General features: G+C 41.4%; 1 protein-coding gene across 1 annotated transcript in view; it reads right to left on the minus strand.

The window, feature by feature from the left end:
* The window catches only part of LOC128697265 (zinc finger protein 271), a 75,186-nt gene extending 70,915 nt beyond the window's left edge, over positions 1 to 4,271 (minus strand). The window contains exon 1 of the mRNA XM_053788895.2: positions 4,136 to 4,271. The gene's annotated coding sequence lies outside the window, so the exon portion shown is untranslated. The remainder of the gene's footprint in view (positions 1 to 4,135) is intronic.
* Positions 4,272 to 17,304: the final 13,033 nt, after the last annotated feature.

The following is a 17,304-nucleotide window of genomic DNA, read 5'->3' on the forward strand; positions in this document are numbered from 1 at the left end:
CATCTAGAAACCCATCAGTTACACAACCCAGGGCAACATGGGTTTAGAACAGGTCGCTCCTGTCTGTCTCAACTATTGGATCACTACGACAAGGTCCTAGATGCACTAGAAGACAAAAAGAATGCAGATGTAATATATACAGACTTTGCAAATGCCTTCGACAAGTGTGACCATGGCGTAATAGCGCACAAAATGCGTGCTAAAGGAATAACAGGAAAAGTCGGTCGATGGATCTAAAATTTCCTCACTAACAGAACACAGAGAGTAGTAGTCAACAGAGTAAAGTCCGAGGCAGGCACGATGAAAAGCTCTGTTCCACAAGGCACAGTACTTGCTCCCATCTTGTTCCTCATCCTCATATCTGACATAGACAAGGATGTCAGCCACAGCACCGTGTCTTCCTTTGCAGATGACACCCGAATCTGCATGACAGTGTCTTCCATTGCAGACACTGCAAGGGTCCAGGCGGACATCAACCAAATGTTTCAGTGGGCTGCAGAAAACAATATGAAGTTCAACGATGAGAAATTTCAATTACTCAGATATGGTAAACACGAGGAAATTAAATCTTCATCAGAGTACAAAACAAATTCTGGCCACAAAATAGAGCGAAACACCAACGTCAAAGACCTGGGAGTGATCATGTCGGAGGATCTCACCTTCAAGGACCATAACATTGTATCAATCGCATCTGCTAGAAAAATGACAGGATGGATAATGAGAACCTTCAAAATGAGGGATGCCAAGCCCATGATGACACTCTTCAGGTCACTTGTTCTATCTAGGCTGGAATATTGCTGCACACTAACATCACCTTTCAAGGCAGGTGAAATTGCTGATCTAGAAAATGTACAGAGAACCTTCACGGCGCGCATAACGGAGATAAAACACCTCAATTACTGGGAGCGCTTGAGGTTCCTGAACCTGTATTCCCTGGAACGCAGGCGGGAGAGATACATGATTATATACACCTGGAAAATCCTAGAGGGTCTAGTACCAAACTTGCACACGAAAATCACTCACTACGAAAGCAAAAGACTTGACAGACGATGCAACATCCCCCCAATGAAAAGCAGGGGTGTCACTAGCACGTTAAGAGACCATACAATAAGTGTCAGGGGCCCGAGACTGTTCAACTACCACCCAGCATACATAAGGGGGATTACCAACAGACCCCTGTCAGTCTTCAAGCTGGCACTGGACAAGCACCTAAAGTCGGTTCCTGATCAGCCGGGCTGTGGCTCGTACGTTGGTTTGCGTGCAGCCAGCAGTAACAGCCTGGTTGATCAGCTCTGATCCACCATGAGGCCTGGTCACAGACCGGGCCGCGGGGGCGTTGACCCCCGGAACTCTCTCCAGGTAAACTCCAGGTATCACTCCCACACATGTATCACTCCCACACATGTATCACTCCCACATATGTATCACTCCCACACATGTATCACTCCCACACATGTATCACTATCACATATATATCACTACCACATATGTATCACTACCACATATGTATCACTATACACATGTATCACTACCATATATATATCACTACCACACATGTATCACTACCACATATATATCACTACCACATATATATCACTACAACACATGTATCACTACCACACATGTATCACTACCACATATATATCAGTACCAGACATGTATCACTACCACATATATATCAGTACCACACATGTATCACTACCACACATATATCAGTACCACACATGTATCAGTACCACACATGTATCACTACCACATATATATCAGTACCACACATGTATCACTACCACATATATATCAGTACCACACATGTATCACTACCACACATATATCAGTACCACACATGTATCACTACCACACATATATCAGTACCACACATATATCAGTACCACACATGTATCACTACCACATATATATCAGTACCACACATGTATCACTACCACATATATATCAGTACCACACATGTATCACTACCACACATATATCAGTACCACACATGTATCACTACCACACATATATCAGTACCACACATATATCAGTACCACACATGTATCACTACCACACATATATCAGTACCACACATGTATCACTACCACACATATATCAGTACCACACATGTATCACTACCACACATATATCAGTACCACACATATATCAGTACCACACATGTATCACTACCACATATATATCAGTACCACACATATATCAGTACCATACATATATCACTACCACACATATATCAGTACCACACATGTATCAGTACCACACATGTATCACTACCACATATATATCAGTACCACACATATATCAGTACCATACATATATCACTACCACACATATATCAGTACCACACATGTATCACTATCACACATATATCAGTACCACACATATATCAGTACCACACATGTATCACTACCACACATATATCAGTACCACACATGTATCACTACCACATATATATCAGTACATATCATATATATATCATATATATATATCATATATATCATGTCGGAGGATCTCACCTTCAAGGACCATAACATTGTATCAATCGCATCTGCTAGAAAAATGACAGGATGGATAATGAGAACCTTCAAAACTAGGGAGGCCAAGCCCATGATGACACTCTTCAGGTCACTTGTTCTATCTAGGCTGGAATATTGCTGCACACTCACAGCACCTTTCAAGGCAGGTGAAATTGCCGACCTAGAAAATGTACAGAGAACTTTCACGGCGCGCATAACGGAGATAAAACACCTCAATTATTGGGAGCGCTTGAGGTTCCTAAACCTGTATTCCCTGGAATGCAGGAGGGAGAGATACATGATTATATACACCTGGAAAATCCTAGAGGGACTAGTACCGAACTTGCACACGAAAATCACCCACTACGAAAGCAAAAGACTTGGCAGACGATGCACCATCCCCCCAATGAAAAGCAGGGGTGTCACTAGCACGTTAAGAGACCATACAATAAGTGTCAGGGGCCCGAGACTGTTCAACTGCCTCCCAGCACACATAAGGGGGATTACCAACAGACCCCTGGCAGTCTTCAAGCTGGCACTGGACAAGCACCTAAAGTCAGTTCCGGATCAGCCGGGCTGTGGCTCGTATGTTGGTTTGCGTGCAGCCAGCAGCAACAGCCTGGTTGATCAGGCTCTGATCCACCAGGAGGCCTGGTCTCAGACCGGGCCGCGGGGGCGTTGACCCCCGGAACTCTCTCCAGGTAAACTCCAGGTAAACCACACATATATCAGTACCACACATATATCACTACCACATATATATCACTACCACACATGTATCACTACCACACATGTATCACTACCACACATGTATCAGTACCACACATGTATCACTACCACACATGTATCACTACCACACATGTATCAGTACCACACATGTATCAGTACCACACATGTATCAGTACCACACATATATCAGTACCACACATGTATCACTACCACACATATATCAGTACCACACATGTATCACTACCACACATATATCACTACCACACATGTATCACTACCACACATATATCACTACCACACATGTATCACTACCACACATATATCAGTACCACACATGTATCACTACCACACATATATCAGTACCACACATGTATCACTACCACATATATATCAGTACCACACATGTATCACTACCACACATGTATCACTACCACACATGTATCAGTACCACACATATATCAGTACCACACATGTATCAGTACCACACATGTATCACTACCACACATGTATCAGTACCACACATATATCAGTACCACACATGTATCACTACCACACATGTATCACTACCACACATGTATCAGTACCACACATATATCAGTACCACACATGTATCACTACCACATATGTATCACTGGGAAGCTGTAAACTCTCACTCGGGATAACTATAGTTCCTTGGATCAAGATCCATCAGGGTCATCAACGCACCCTGATGGATCATATGTATCACAAGCGGCGGTAAACCCGCACGGACGGGGGCCACGAGATAGATACAAATATGGCACAGTTTAAAGTGTTGTGTTAACCTGTCTTCAACCTCTACATTTAAAAATACAAATCATTTATACAACTTACAAGATGTACTATAAACATTACTTATAATATACCTGGCTCTTGTATACACTGTTGCTATTTTTCACCTCCTAGTGAAGCACTAGCGCAGAGAATTTAATTGATGAAGTGTTTAATTTCAGTTGCTTGTTGTTGTTGTTGTTGGGGTTTATAGGGCCACTGATAACATACGCCGTATCGAGCCCGACCTGCCAGTGCCCGGACATGAAACCTCGACCAAAGTGGAAACAAGTTAATATCTTTATTTCTGTAAGTACATGGTATACAGGCCTAACTGACATCAGTGACATACTACTATATAGAAAGCTGCTAGTTATGCAGAGCATTTCCCGCAAGTTAGGATGGTTTTGTACCTGGATAATGTGGCGACAGAAAGGGAGGAGTTTACCTGGAGGTTACCAGGAGAGGGTTTTGGGGGTCAACGCCCCCGCCGCCCGGTCTGAGACCAGGCCTCATGGTGGATCAGGGTCTGATCAACCAGGCTGTTACTGCTGGCCGCACGCAAGCTGACGTACGAACCGCAGCCCGGTTGGTCAGGAGAATTATTTTTTTATTTGTTAAGTAAGTTCATTCAGGGATTGCATTAAGTTTTATAACTTACATGAACTGTATCACTGTAGGCAACAAGAGCATTTCACCCCTCCATGGAAGATGTGTTCATTTAATATCACATACCTACAAGTCCCTCCCAAGAAGCTCATTGCTAGTAATCCCTTCCTTGAACATTAAAATGGTATAAAATACCGACAGATTGTTAGGTAAGACACATATGCAACAGTTTGGTATCTTTATTTCGAAACGTTTCGCCTACACAGTAGGCTTCTTCAGTCGAGTACAGAAAAGTTGTTCCATAGAATGAAACAATATTGTTTCATTCTATGGAACAATGCTCTTCTCCAGACTGAGGGACTGACCACCTCAAAACTTTAAGGGTGATGGACTGATTACATCGTCTTCAAGTATCTTCTGCTTCTATCAACTTTTCTGTACTCGACTGAAGAAGCCTACTGTGTAGGCGAAACGTTTCGAAATAAAGATACCTAACTGTTGCATATGTGTCTTACCTAACAATCCCTTCCTTAAATCTCTTGTTAGAGCAACTGCTCAAGAAGAAATTTCTCACCTAGCCGGTAGTAATAAGTTATCACAAGTTATATACACTGATGGATCTAAACAGGAGTCTTCTGGCAGGGCTGCATCTGCTCTTGTTGCCACCTCCCTAGTTAAGAACGATAATAAATTTGTTGAGTTAGGCATAAGAATTAACAACTGGGCGTCTACACTGCAAACTGAATTGTTTGCAATCGTAATGGCGCTAAAGCTAACCTATGACACTGAGCTTGACTCTATCATCATTACTGATTCTATGTCATCATTGAAGGTTCTTGACTCCAACAACATGCTCATTGGGGAAGCCAGGTATAGATACTCAAAAATTAGGGACAAAGGAATTAATGTACAATTGCTATGGATCCCATCACACATTGGATTACTCCTTCATGATAAAGTTGATATGTTAGCCAAGAAGAGTACCCAGAAGGAGAATGTAGAATATAACTTTGGTATAACTGTGCCTAGCATTAGGAATAATATTAGGAGAGAAGTAAATAATGAAAATGATTGTTATAGGAATGCAGTTAGAAGCCTGAGTAGATCTATAACCCACTATGATAACATGAACGTAGATAAGTATGTTTATGGAGCAACTTGCAATGTGAACAGACTGACTGATGTTGTAGTGGCCAGGCTTAGGCTTGGTTACAAGTACTTCTGGCAGTTTGGGAGACACACAGATGATGATCAAACTAAATGTAAATTATGTGATCAGGCATATGGTCACTCTCTTGAACACTATGTGCTTAATTGTCCACTTATTGAGGAATACAGAGACAGACAGTATAATAACCTATGTGACATGTCAAGATATCTTATTAATGAAAATAAGATACCAGATATACTAAGCAAATTTCCCAAATTTGCTTGTAACAGATAAGTGAACTATAGATATGTAGATATAAATCCATATGTATTCCTGTTAACCCTTTGGGGCCTAGTTCCTAGGCCTTTTGTGTATCCATATGCTCTCGCGCTACCGTCCACAGGATGGATATGGGGTGCACAATAAACTAGCCACTTCGGTGGCAAAATCTAAAAAAATTCAGGGATACACAAATACAGTTACATAGATTATCATACATAGCAACATATGTGTAGAGAACCTGGGATAACCCAAAAAAGTCAGAGTGACTTATTTCCGTTGGGGTCCTTTAGCTAACACACATGCAATCTTCCTTTTTTTTTTCTAGTGTGGAAAATTACATTTATCTGTATGTAACTCATAATGTACATACCAGTAAATAACAAAGATAATTATTATTTATCAGAGTTACATAGACAAGTAGGAATTTGGGACAACTAGGTAACAAAAAATGTCCCCGTTCGATACCTACCACTGTAATATCCACAAGTTGCTCTAGACCTATTAATTACGAATGAAATATACATCACCAGGAATTCTGGTAAATATATAAATTTGTGGACTGTATATTAAAATTAATAAATGATTATATATACACACATTTACATAACAGAAGGAGAATATATCTTAATATCACTCACCAATTTGACTGGAGATTAAGGTGTATCATACTCAGAAAACCCCCCTGTCTACATTTATGATACCCCTCAAGGAAGGTTCCTTGATGTTGGTGAGGGGCTCTTGATTTAGGGAATTGGATCTGTGCTCCAGTTCCCCGAATTAAGCCTGAATGCCTTCCACATCCCCCCCAGGCGCTGTATAATCCTCCGGGTTTAGCGCTTCCCCCTTGATTATAATAATAATAATAATACATTTATGATAATAATACTGGCCAGAACTATAAACATAAATATATAGACATGACTTAGCTGGGGGTAATATCATGTTTTCATCTAATTACGGAGTCCTGTCCAGTTGCCTGATTCTCTCGTTATGCAGGAATGCACATCCAACAATTTCATCTCCTATTTGAGAGGTGTCAGCCCAATTTTACCTCTAGAGCACGAAAATTCTTCCCATTATTCACTAACGTTTGTGTTGTCTCGATTCAAACATGGCGAGTCTCTTCTGTGCAGGTGCAGAATTTCCCATTTTTTATAACATAATTTTTATTAAATACAGTATGACTACTGTATTTCTGGAAAATATATACAGTATTTTCCACACCTAGTAAATCTCCTTTTTAGTGTAATAATAAGATATTATCTCCTTTATATTATAACAGTATGGTAAAAGGACCCAATGGAGATAAGTCACTGACTTTTTTGGGTTATCAAAGATTCTTTACACATATGCTGCTATATGTGATAAACTGTGTAACTGTATTTGTGTTAACCTGAATAAACTTACCCACACCAGTCGACTAACACTCAGGTACCCATTTTACACTGATGGGTGAATAGGGACAGCAGGTGTCTTACGGAAAACACGTCCCTAATGCTTTCCAGCCGTACCGGTAATTCGAAATCCGGACCTCAGTGTGTAAGTTGAGTGCGCTAGCAATCAAGCTATGGGACAAGTATTATGTCTCCAGTGCGGCCTATGAATTTTTATTGACCTAAGAAAAGCTTTTGACACAGTAGACCACGGCATCCTACTCCACAAACTTGACCATTATGGTATAAGAAGCCATGCGCTTGCATATTTCAAATCCTACCTTACTAATAGGTTTCAGTATGTCACCATTAAACCCAGCTAAGAGCACTGGCCCTGATAACATCCCGTCTAAGTTCCTAAGAGATAGTACCTCTGAATTGCCAATCCCCATTGCTCACATAATAAATTTGTCCATCACCACTAATACCGTACCAGAGAGGTTCAAGGAGGAGAGAGTTACTCCTATCTTCAAGAAAAATAGTATGTCTGATGTCAGCAACTATAGGCTTATTAGTATATTCAGTGTAACATCCAAAATTCTAGAGAGGGCGGTGTACTGTCAAGAAGTTAAGTACACTCTCCATAGTTACCAATCAGACTACAGGAGCTCTTACTCAACCGGCATCTCCCTAATTAATCTGATGAATTACATGAGAACTGAAATGTCAAAGGTGAACCTCATAGGTATGGTAACCTTAAACTTGCTAAAGGTCTTCGATACTGTCAACCACAATATACTATGTAAGAAACTTCAAGCTATCGGCATAGGTTCCGTAGACTGGTTTAAGTCCTATCTTAGCAACAGGAAACAAATTGTCAAAATCAACAAAACAGAATCAGAACCCTTGCTGATAGAATGTGGAGTTCCCCAAGGTAGTATTCTGGGTCTTTTATTATTCTTATGTTAGGTAAATGATATGCCCATCAGTGTCAAATGCAAACTACTACTGTATGCGTGCTCTGTTAGTGTCAGGTAAAGACCCACAAGATATAGCTAATGTATTGGAACTGGAGTCCTGCAGCAAATGGTTAGTAGACAACAAACTATCGTTACACCTCGGGAAAATTGAAACCATACTCTTTGGCACGAAACAAAAACTGAGAAGGGTAAATAATTTTAATGTCCGGTGTAATGGGAGCCCATCACTTCAGTTTCCTCAGTAAAATATCTGGGAATCCCCTTTGACCCATGCATGTCAGGAGAATTGATAGGGAACAGTGTAGTAAAGAAAGCGAATGCTTTCTTTACTACTTTTGTGTAGAGGATTTTCCTCTACACAAGCACAGTGTCTACGAACTGAGGGTCGCAGGACCCTACGTCTAGCCCGAGTTAAATCGGAGGCTGCCATAGTGAAGAACTCTGTACCACAAAGCACAGTACTTGCCCACATCCTGTTCCTCATCCTCATATCAGACACAGACAGAGATGTAACCCACAGCACCGTATCATCCTTTGCAGACGATACTAGGATCTGCATGAGGCTGTCATCTATCGAGAACACGGTTAATCTTCAAGAAGATATAAACAAAGTTTTCCAGTGGGCAACGGAAAACAATATGATGTTCAGTGAGAACGAATTCCAACTACACCGTTATGGAAAACTGGAGGGGATAATAACTAGAACAGAGTATACTACAAACTCTGGCCATACAATAGAGCGGAAAAATAATGTAAGGGACCTGGGAGTAGTAATGTCTGAGGATCTCACTTTCAAGGATCACAACAGTGCCACGATCACAAGTGCAAAGAAAATGATAGGATGGATAATGAGAACGCTCAAAACGAGAGATGCCAAGCCAATGATGATCCTTTTCAAATCACTTATTCTCTCTAGGCTGGAATACTGCTGTACATTAACATCTTTATTCAAAGCAGGTGAAATTGCAGATCTATAGAGTGTCCAGAGAACCTTTACTGCACGTATAAGTTCTGTCAAGCACCATAACTACTGGGAACGCTTGGAAGCACTTGACTTGTACTCGTTGGAATGCAGGAGAGAGAGGTACATCATAATCTACACTTGGAAAATCCTAGAAGGAATGGTCCCGAATCTGCACACAGAAATCACTCCCTACGAAAGTAAAAGACTGGACAGGCGATGCAAAATACCCCCAATTAAAAGTAGGGGCGCCATTGGTATACTAAGAGAAAACACCATAAGTGTCCGGGGCCCAAGACTGTTCAACAGCCTCCCACCAAGCATAAGGGGAATTACCAATAAACCCCTGGCTGCCTTCAAGAGAGAGCTGGACAGATACCTAAAGTCAGTGCCAGATCAGCCGGGTTGTGGTTCGTACGTTGGACTGCGTGCGGCCAGCAGTAACAGCCTGGTTGATCAGGCCCTGATCCACCGGGAGGCCTAGTCGTGGACCTGGCCGCGGGGGCGTTGATCCCCGGAATGACCTCCAGGTAGACTCCAGGTATACAATGCCATTTGGACTACGCTTGCTCTTCTTGGTACTCTGCTTGACAAAAAAACTGAAATATGAACTGCAAATCAGCCAGAAGAAAATGGTAAGATTCATCCTGGGTCTGGGACCAAGAGAACATGTAGGCCAGGATGAATTACAACAGTTGGATATGGTGAATGTTGAAGACAGAGTAAAACAACTGAAGCTAAATTAAGTTTATAAAATTGCTCACAAACAATGTCCAGAATATCTTGCTGTCAATTTTGTCAAGGTTGGGAACCGCAGCAATCATAGTACTAGGGGGAGAGAACACAACTTTGTAGTACCCACAGTCAGTGGCCAGGCTTCAAACACCTTTATTGTACAGCAATGAAGGACTGGAACAGACTGCCTGCACATGTCAAAGCCAGTCATAGCATGAACCAGTTCAAGAAGAGTGCCAAGAGGTACCTAATGAATTTCGCGACTGAAAGGGAGAAGAATGATTTTTTATATTTTTTTTTTAGCTAACACACATGTAAATGTAAATAACTGTTGTTACCTTATTCCTAGTATATATCCTTCACAGAGTAATAATATGTTATATCCTTTATAGTAAAGTAATAATAATAAGGTATTAAAAGAACCCTAATGGAAATATGTCACTGTCTGACTTTCATGTGTTATCCCAGGTTCTCTACACATATGCTGCTATGTATGATAATCTATGTAACTGTACTTGTGTATACCTGAATGAACTTACTTATTTACTTACTACTTAAATGCATAAATATACATACACACACCTAGGTTTTTCTTTTCTTTTATAGTTATTGTTCTTCTTTATTTACCATTTTCTCCATGGAGAAGTGGAAAACGAGAAAAAGAAAAAGTTTATTAAACTTAGTGTACATGTTCTCTGTAAATATTGTACATCTTATTGCTAGTTGTTTGGTGAAGGAAATATAAGATAAGATAAGATAAGATTTCGTTCGGATTTTTAACCCCGGAGGGTTAGCATATGTAAATATTTACTCTCCTTTGTCTTTTGCTCGTTAATCGTTCCTGCCTTGGTTATCGTGCTACAACCAGGTGTGCAGGCCACTGGATTACACCTGTGTTCACATTACTGACAAAAAGAAAGATTATCTGAGTTAAATTAAAACAAAATAAATAATGTTTTCAGAACAGTTTTTGTTCTCATGATAAACATTGAGTACAGTATACTGAAGCAGTAGTGATCTTATGAAGAAACCAATATTAAGAGTAAAGGATATTTAAACTTAGAGAAAGAGTAAATAATTTGGTAATAATGTTTATACACAGTGGCTGCTTCTTCTTAGTTTTCAATTCGGTTATTGTTATAATTTTTCAGTTCGTCTGATAAGTTATTCCACATTTTTGACTCTTCAATTTGCATAAAATTTATGTAGATGTTCAACCAATCACGAGGGTAACAAAGTGGTATTTATTTCTGGAGTGGAGCCCATATCTTCTATTACAGTTATCTGGGAAATATGTTCAGCAGTAGCGTTCCAATGAACTATTTTGAACATATAGATTGAACAAAAGTATATATGAAATGCAGATATATTTAGAAAGTTTAGAAATTTAAATAATAAGAGTGCGTTGCCTACTGGAAGAATCTGTGTTTTTAAAGCTGCCTTTTGTTGAACTAAAGTTAGTTTGAGGTGAAGTATGGTTGACGAGGAAGGAAAAGTGAGTAGTGTTAGAAGTGAAGGTTTTACAACATATTAGCGAATTTTGGAGAGTTTCTTTAATGTCTTAGACCCCTCAAGGGAGGTTCCTTGAAGCTGGTGAAGGGCTCTTGATCTAGGGAACTGAATCTGTGCTTCGGTTCCCTGAATTGAGTCCGAATACCTTCCATCCCCCCACATGCGATGTATAGTCCTACGGGTTTAGCGCTCCCCCATGATTATAATTATAATCTCCTATCTTAGAAACTTTTGTTAATATGTTAATGTGTTGATATGGGAATTAAATTTAAGTTTGTTGTCTACTGTTAGACCTAGAAAATTTTCCTCTTCTTTCAGACTGTTGTTTGAATATCATTGATTTTAATGTCTGATTGTAAACATGACTTGTTTTCAAAAAGATACGTGGAATATTTTTAAATACTGATGGTGAATTCATTATTTGTTACATTGTTTAATGAGACAGGATCTGAACGTGATATTAAAAAGTTTGTGTCGTCAACTGAGAGTGAAAGTGTTACGTGCTGGTGCTGTTAAGGTCAGTGATATAAGCAGCAATGAATCTAGATTGAAAATCGAGTTCCGTTTTTTCTTCTGGATCGGATTTTACGGGATCTGAAATCTGGGTTCAAACCGGGTTCTGTTTTCCGGGTTCGGGTTGCCAGAAACTGAACCCACAGATTAAGATTATCTTTCGTTTAGTGCAACAAAAATGGCTAATTTCCATTTTACATAAATGTCAAAATACACGTAAGATTAAAAAAGGATATTTAAAAGAAGAAACAAAAGTATAGACCAGATATATAATTTTTATTTTAATATTATTGTGCCCACAAACGAGTGGTATTGATCAATAACAACACTGCGACTAGCCAAGGACTCGAACCCATGCCGCTTTGGCCTGCCTCATGGTGGGCGAAAACTCCTGATGCCTTAATCCCCTGGACCATATAATCCTTATGGGTTATATGGTCCAGTGGATTAAGGCATCATGAATTTTAGCCCACCATGAGGCAGGCCAAAGCAGCATGGGTTCGAATCCTTATAATAATATAATAATATAATAATATATAATAATAATATAATATCTTTATTTACTACAAGTACATGTACAAGGTATACAGTCCTAGCTGACAACAATGACATACTACTATATAGAAACTCCCTTGTTATGCTCTGCATTTCGGGCAAATTAGGTCAGTGTCCCAGGATGCGACCCACACCAGTCGACTAACACCCAGGTACCCATTTTACTGATGGGGAACATAGACAACAGGTGGAAAGAAACATGTCCAATGTTTCTACTCTGGCTGGGAATCGAACCCAGACAATCGCCGTGTGAAGCGAGAGCGTTAGCCACCAGGCCACCAGAGCCTTAGAGCCTTAGCTAGTCACAGTGTTGTTATTGATTATTTTAATATGCAAAAACTAAAAATATAGTACATATATAATTACAAACAAATTAGATCACAGTAAACAGGTGATATATGCAGAACAAACACTATGAAAAAATAGAAGAAATCCATCTTAACAAGTCAGGTGTTGTAAGGTGACTGCGAGGTGTAGTCTCCTTTCTTATATGTCTTCCTGTTGATTTTTAATTTTTATGGTTCCTTGATAATTTGAGAAATCACGAAAGCGCTTGGAAGTTATTCTTAAACAGTAGTTGTTCTCCATATAATTACATATTGAAATTTTAAAAACGTGATGGTTTCACTGTATTAGTTAAGTTTTGTCTTGAAGCTTGAAGTTTGAAGCTTGAAGCTTGAAGCTTGAAGCTCGAAGAATTGCTCTTACCAGTGAAGGCAGCAGCTGTGCACAATAATATAATATTACCACTCACACAGTCTCAATCTTAAAATAAAATGCACAGTAGAAACATTTACCAGGAAAATGGTTTCAACTGTGACTTTACACAAGTCTGATGAAGGAAAAACTACAGAGGGTAACTCATGAAGGGAGGGTAACTCATGAAGGGAGGGTAACTCATGAAGGGAGGGTAACTCATGAAGGGAGGGTAACTCATGAAGGGAGGGTAACTCAGGAACGGAGGGTAACTCATGAAGGGAGGGTAACTCATGAAGGGAGGGTAACTCAGGAACGGAGGGTAACTCATGAAGGGAGGGTAACTCATGAAGGGAGGGTAACTCAGGAACGGAGGGTATCTCATGAAGGGAGGGTAACTCATGAAGGGAGGGTAACTCATGAAGGGAGGGTAACTCATGAAGGGAGGGTAACTCATGAAGAGAGGGTAACTCATGAAGGGAGGGTAACTCATGAAGGGAGGGTAACTCAGGAACGGAGGGTAACTCATGAAGGGAGGGTAACTCATGAAGGGAGGGTAACTCATGAAGGGAGGGTAACTCATGAAGGGAGGGTAACTCATGAAGAGAGGGTAACTCATGAAGGGAGGGTAACTCATGAAGGGAGGGTAACTCATGAAGGGAGGGTAATTCATGAAGGGATGGTAATTCATGAAGGGAGGGTAACTCAGGAACGGAGGGTAACTCATGAAGGGAGGGTAACTCATGAAGGGAGGGTAACTCATGAAGGGAGGGTAACTCATGAAGGGAGGGTAACTCATGAAGGGAGGGTAATTCATGAAGGGATGGTAACTCATGAAGGGAGGGTAACTCATTAAGGGAGGGTAACTCATGAAGGGAGGGTAACTCATGAAGAGAGGGTAACTCATTAAGGGAGGGTAACTCATGAAGGGAGGGTAATTCATGAAGGGATGGTAACTCATGAAGGGAGGGTAACACATGAAGGGAGGGTAACTCATAAAGGGGGAGTAATTCATGAAGGGATGGTAACTCATGAAGGGAGGGTAACTCATGAAGGGAGGGTAACTCATGAAGGGAGAGTAGTTCATGAAGGGATGGTAACTCATGAAGGGAGGGTAACTTATGAAGGGAGGGTAACTCATGAAGGGAGGGTAACTCATGAAGTGAGAGTAATTCATGAAGGGATGGAAACTCATGAAGGGAGGGTAACACATGAAGGGAGGGTAACTCATAAAGGGAGAGTAATTCATGAAGGGATGGTAACTCATGAAGGGAGGGTAACTCATGAAGGGAGGGTAACTCATGAAGGGAGAGTAATTCATGAAGGGATGGTAACTCATGAAGAGAGGGTAACTCATGAAGGGAGGGTAACTCATGAAGTGAGAGTAATTCATGAAGGGATGGTAACTCATGAAGGGAGGGTAACTCATGAAGGGAGGGTAACTCATGAAGTGAGAGTAATTCATGAAGGGATGGTAACTCATGAAGGGAGGGTAACTCATGAAGGGAGGGTACCTCATGAAGTGAGAGTAATTCATGAAGGGAGAGTAATTCATGAAGGGAGGGTAACCCATGAAGGGAGGGTAACTCATGAAGGGAGGGCAACTCATGAAGGGATGGTAACTCATGAAGGGAGGGTAACTCATGAAGAGAGGGTAACTCATGAAGGGAGAGTAATTCATGAAGGGAGGGTAACCCATGAAGGGAGGGTAACTCATGAAGGGAGGGTAACCCATGAAGGGAGGGTAACTCATGAAGGGAGAGTAATTCATAAAGGGAGGGTAACCCATGAAGGGAGGGTAACTCATGGAGGGAGGGTAACCCATGAAGGGGGTAACTCATGAGGGGAGGGAAACCCATGAAGGGAGGGTAACTTATGAAGGGAAGGTAACTCACGAAGGGAGGGTAACTCATGAGGGGAGGGTAACTCATGAAGGGAGGGTAACCCATGAAAGGAGGGTAACTCATGAAGGGAGAGTAATTCATGAAGGGAGGGTAACCCATGACGGAAGGGTAACTCAAGAAGGGAGGGTAACCCATGAAGGGAGGGTAACTCATGAAGGGAGAGTAATTCATGAAGGGAGGGTAACCCATGAAAGAAGGGTAACTCATGAAGGGAGGGTAACCCATGAAAGGAGGGTAACTCATGAAGGGAGGGTAATCCATGAAGAGAGGGTAACTCATGGAGAAGGTAACTCATGAAGGGAAGGTAACTCATAAAGGGAGGGTAAGTCATGAAGGGACGGTAACCCATGAAGGGATGGTAACTCATGAAGGGAGGGTAACTCATGAAGGGAGTGTAACTCATGAAGGGAAGGCAACTTATGAAAGGAGGGTAACTCATGAAGGGAGGGTAACTCATGAAGGGAGGGTAACTCATAAAGGGAGGGAAATTTATGTAGGGATGGTAACTCATGAAGGGAAGGTAACTCATGAAGGGAGGGTAAGTCATGAATCGAGGGTAAGTCTGGGAGGGATGGTAACTCATGAAGGGAGGGTAACTCATGAAGAGAAGGTAACTCATGAAGGGAGGGTAACTCATGAAGGGAGGGAAACTTATGAAGGGAGGGAAACTTATGTAGGGATTGGAACTCATGAAGGGAGGGTAACTCATGAAGGGAAGTTAACTCATGAATGGAGGGTAACTCATGAAGGGAAGGTAACTCATGAATTGAGAGTTACTCTTGAACGGAGGGAAATTCATGAAGGGAGGGTAACTCATGAAGGGAGGGTAACTCATGATGGGAGGGTAACTCATGAAGGGAAGGTAACTCATAAACTGAGAGTTAATCTTGAACGGAGGGAAACTCATGAAGGGAGGGTAACTCATGAAGGGAGGGTAACTCATGAAGGGAAGGTAACTCATGAAGGGAGGGTAACTCATGAAGAGAAGGTAACTCATGAAGGGAGGGTAACTCATGAAAGGAGGGAAACTTATGTAGGGATGGTAACTCATGAATGGAGGGTAACTCATGAAGGGAGGGTAACTCATGAAGGGAGGGTAACACATGAAATTAGGGCAACACATGAAGGGAGGGTAACTCATGAAGGGAGGGTAACTCATGAAGGGAGGGTAACTCATGAAGGGAGGGTAACACATGAAGGGAGAGTAACTCATGAAGGGAGGGTAACACATGAAGGGAGGGTAACTCATGAAGGGAGAGTAACTCATGAAGGGAGGGTAACACATGAAGGAAGGGTAACTCATGAAGGGAGAGTAACTCATGAAGGGAGGGTAACACATGAAGGGAGGGTAACTCATGGATTGAGAGTTACTCTTGAACGGAGGGAAATTCATGAAGGGAGGGTAACTCATGAAGGGAGGGTAACTCATGATGGGAGGGTAACTCATGAAGGGAGAGTAACTCATGAAGGGAGGGAAACTCATGAAGGGAGGGTAACACATGAAGGAAGGGTAACTCATGAAGGGAGGGTAACTCATGAAGGGAAGGTAACTCATGAAGGGAGGGTAACTCATGAAAGGAGGGAAACTTATGTAGGGATGGTAACTCATGAATGGAGGGTAACTCATGAAGGGAGGGTAACTCATGAAGGGAGGGTAACACATGAAATGAGGGCAACACATGAAGGGAGGGTAACTCATGAAGGGAGGGTAACTCATGAAGGGAGGGTAACTCATGAAGGGAGGGTAACACATGAAGGGAGAGTAACTCATGAAGGGAGGGTAACACATGAAGGGAGGGTAACTCATGAAGGGAGAGTAACTCATGAAGGGAGGGTAACACATGAAGGAAGGGTAACTCATGAAGGGAGAGTAACTCATGAAGGGAGGGTAACACATGAATTGAGGGTAACACATGAAATGAGGGCAACACATGAAGGGAGGGTAACACATGAAGGGAGAGTAACTCATGAAGGAAGGGTAACTCAAGAAGGGA

This window comes from Cherax quadricarinatus, chromosome 25 (genome assembly GCF_038502225.1).
Source record: "Cherax quadricarinatus isolate ZL_2023a chromosome 25, ASM3850222v1, whole genome shotgun sequence".
NCBI lineage: Eukaryota > Metazoa > Arthropoda > Malacostraca > Decapoda > Parastacidae > Cherax > Cherax quadricarinatus.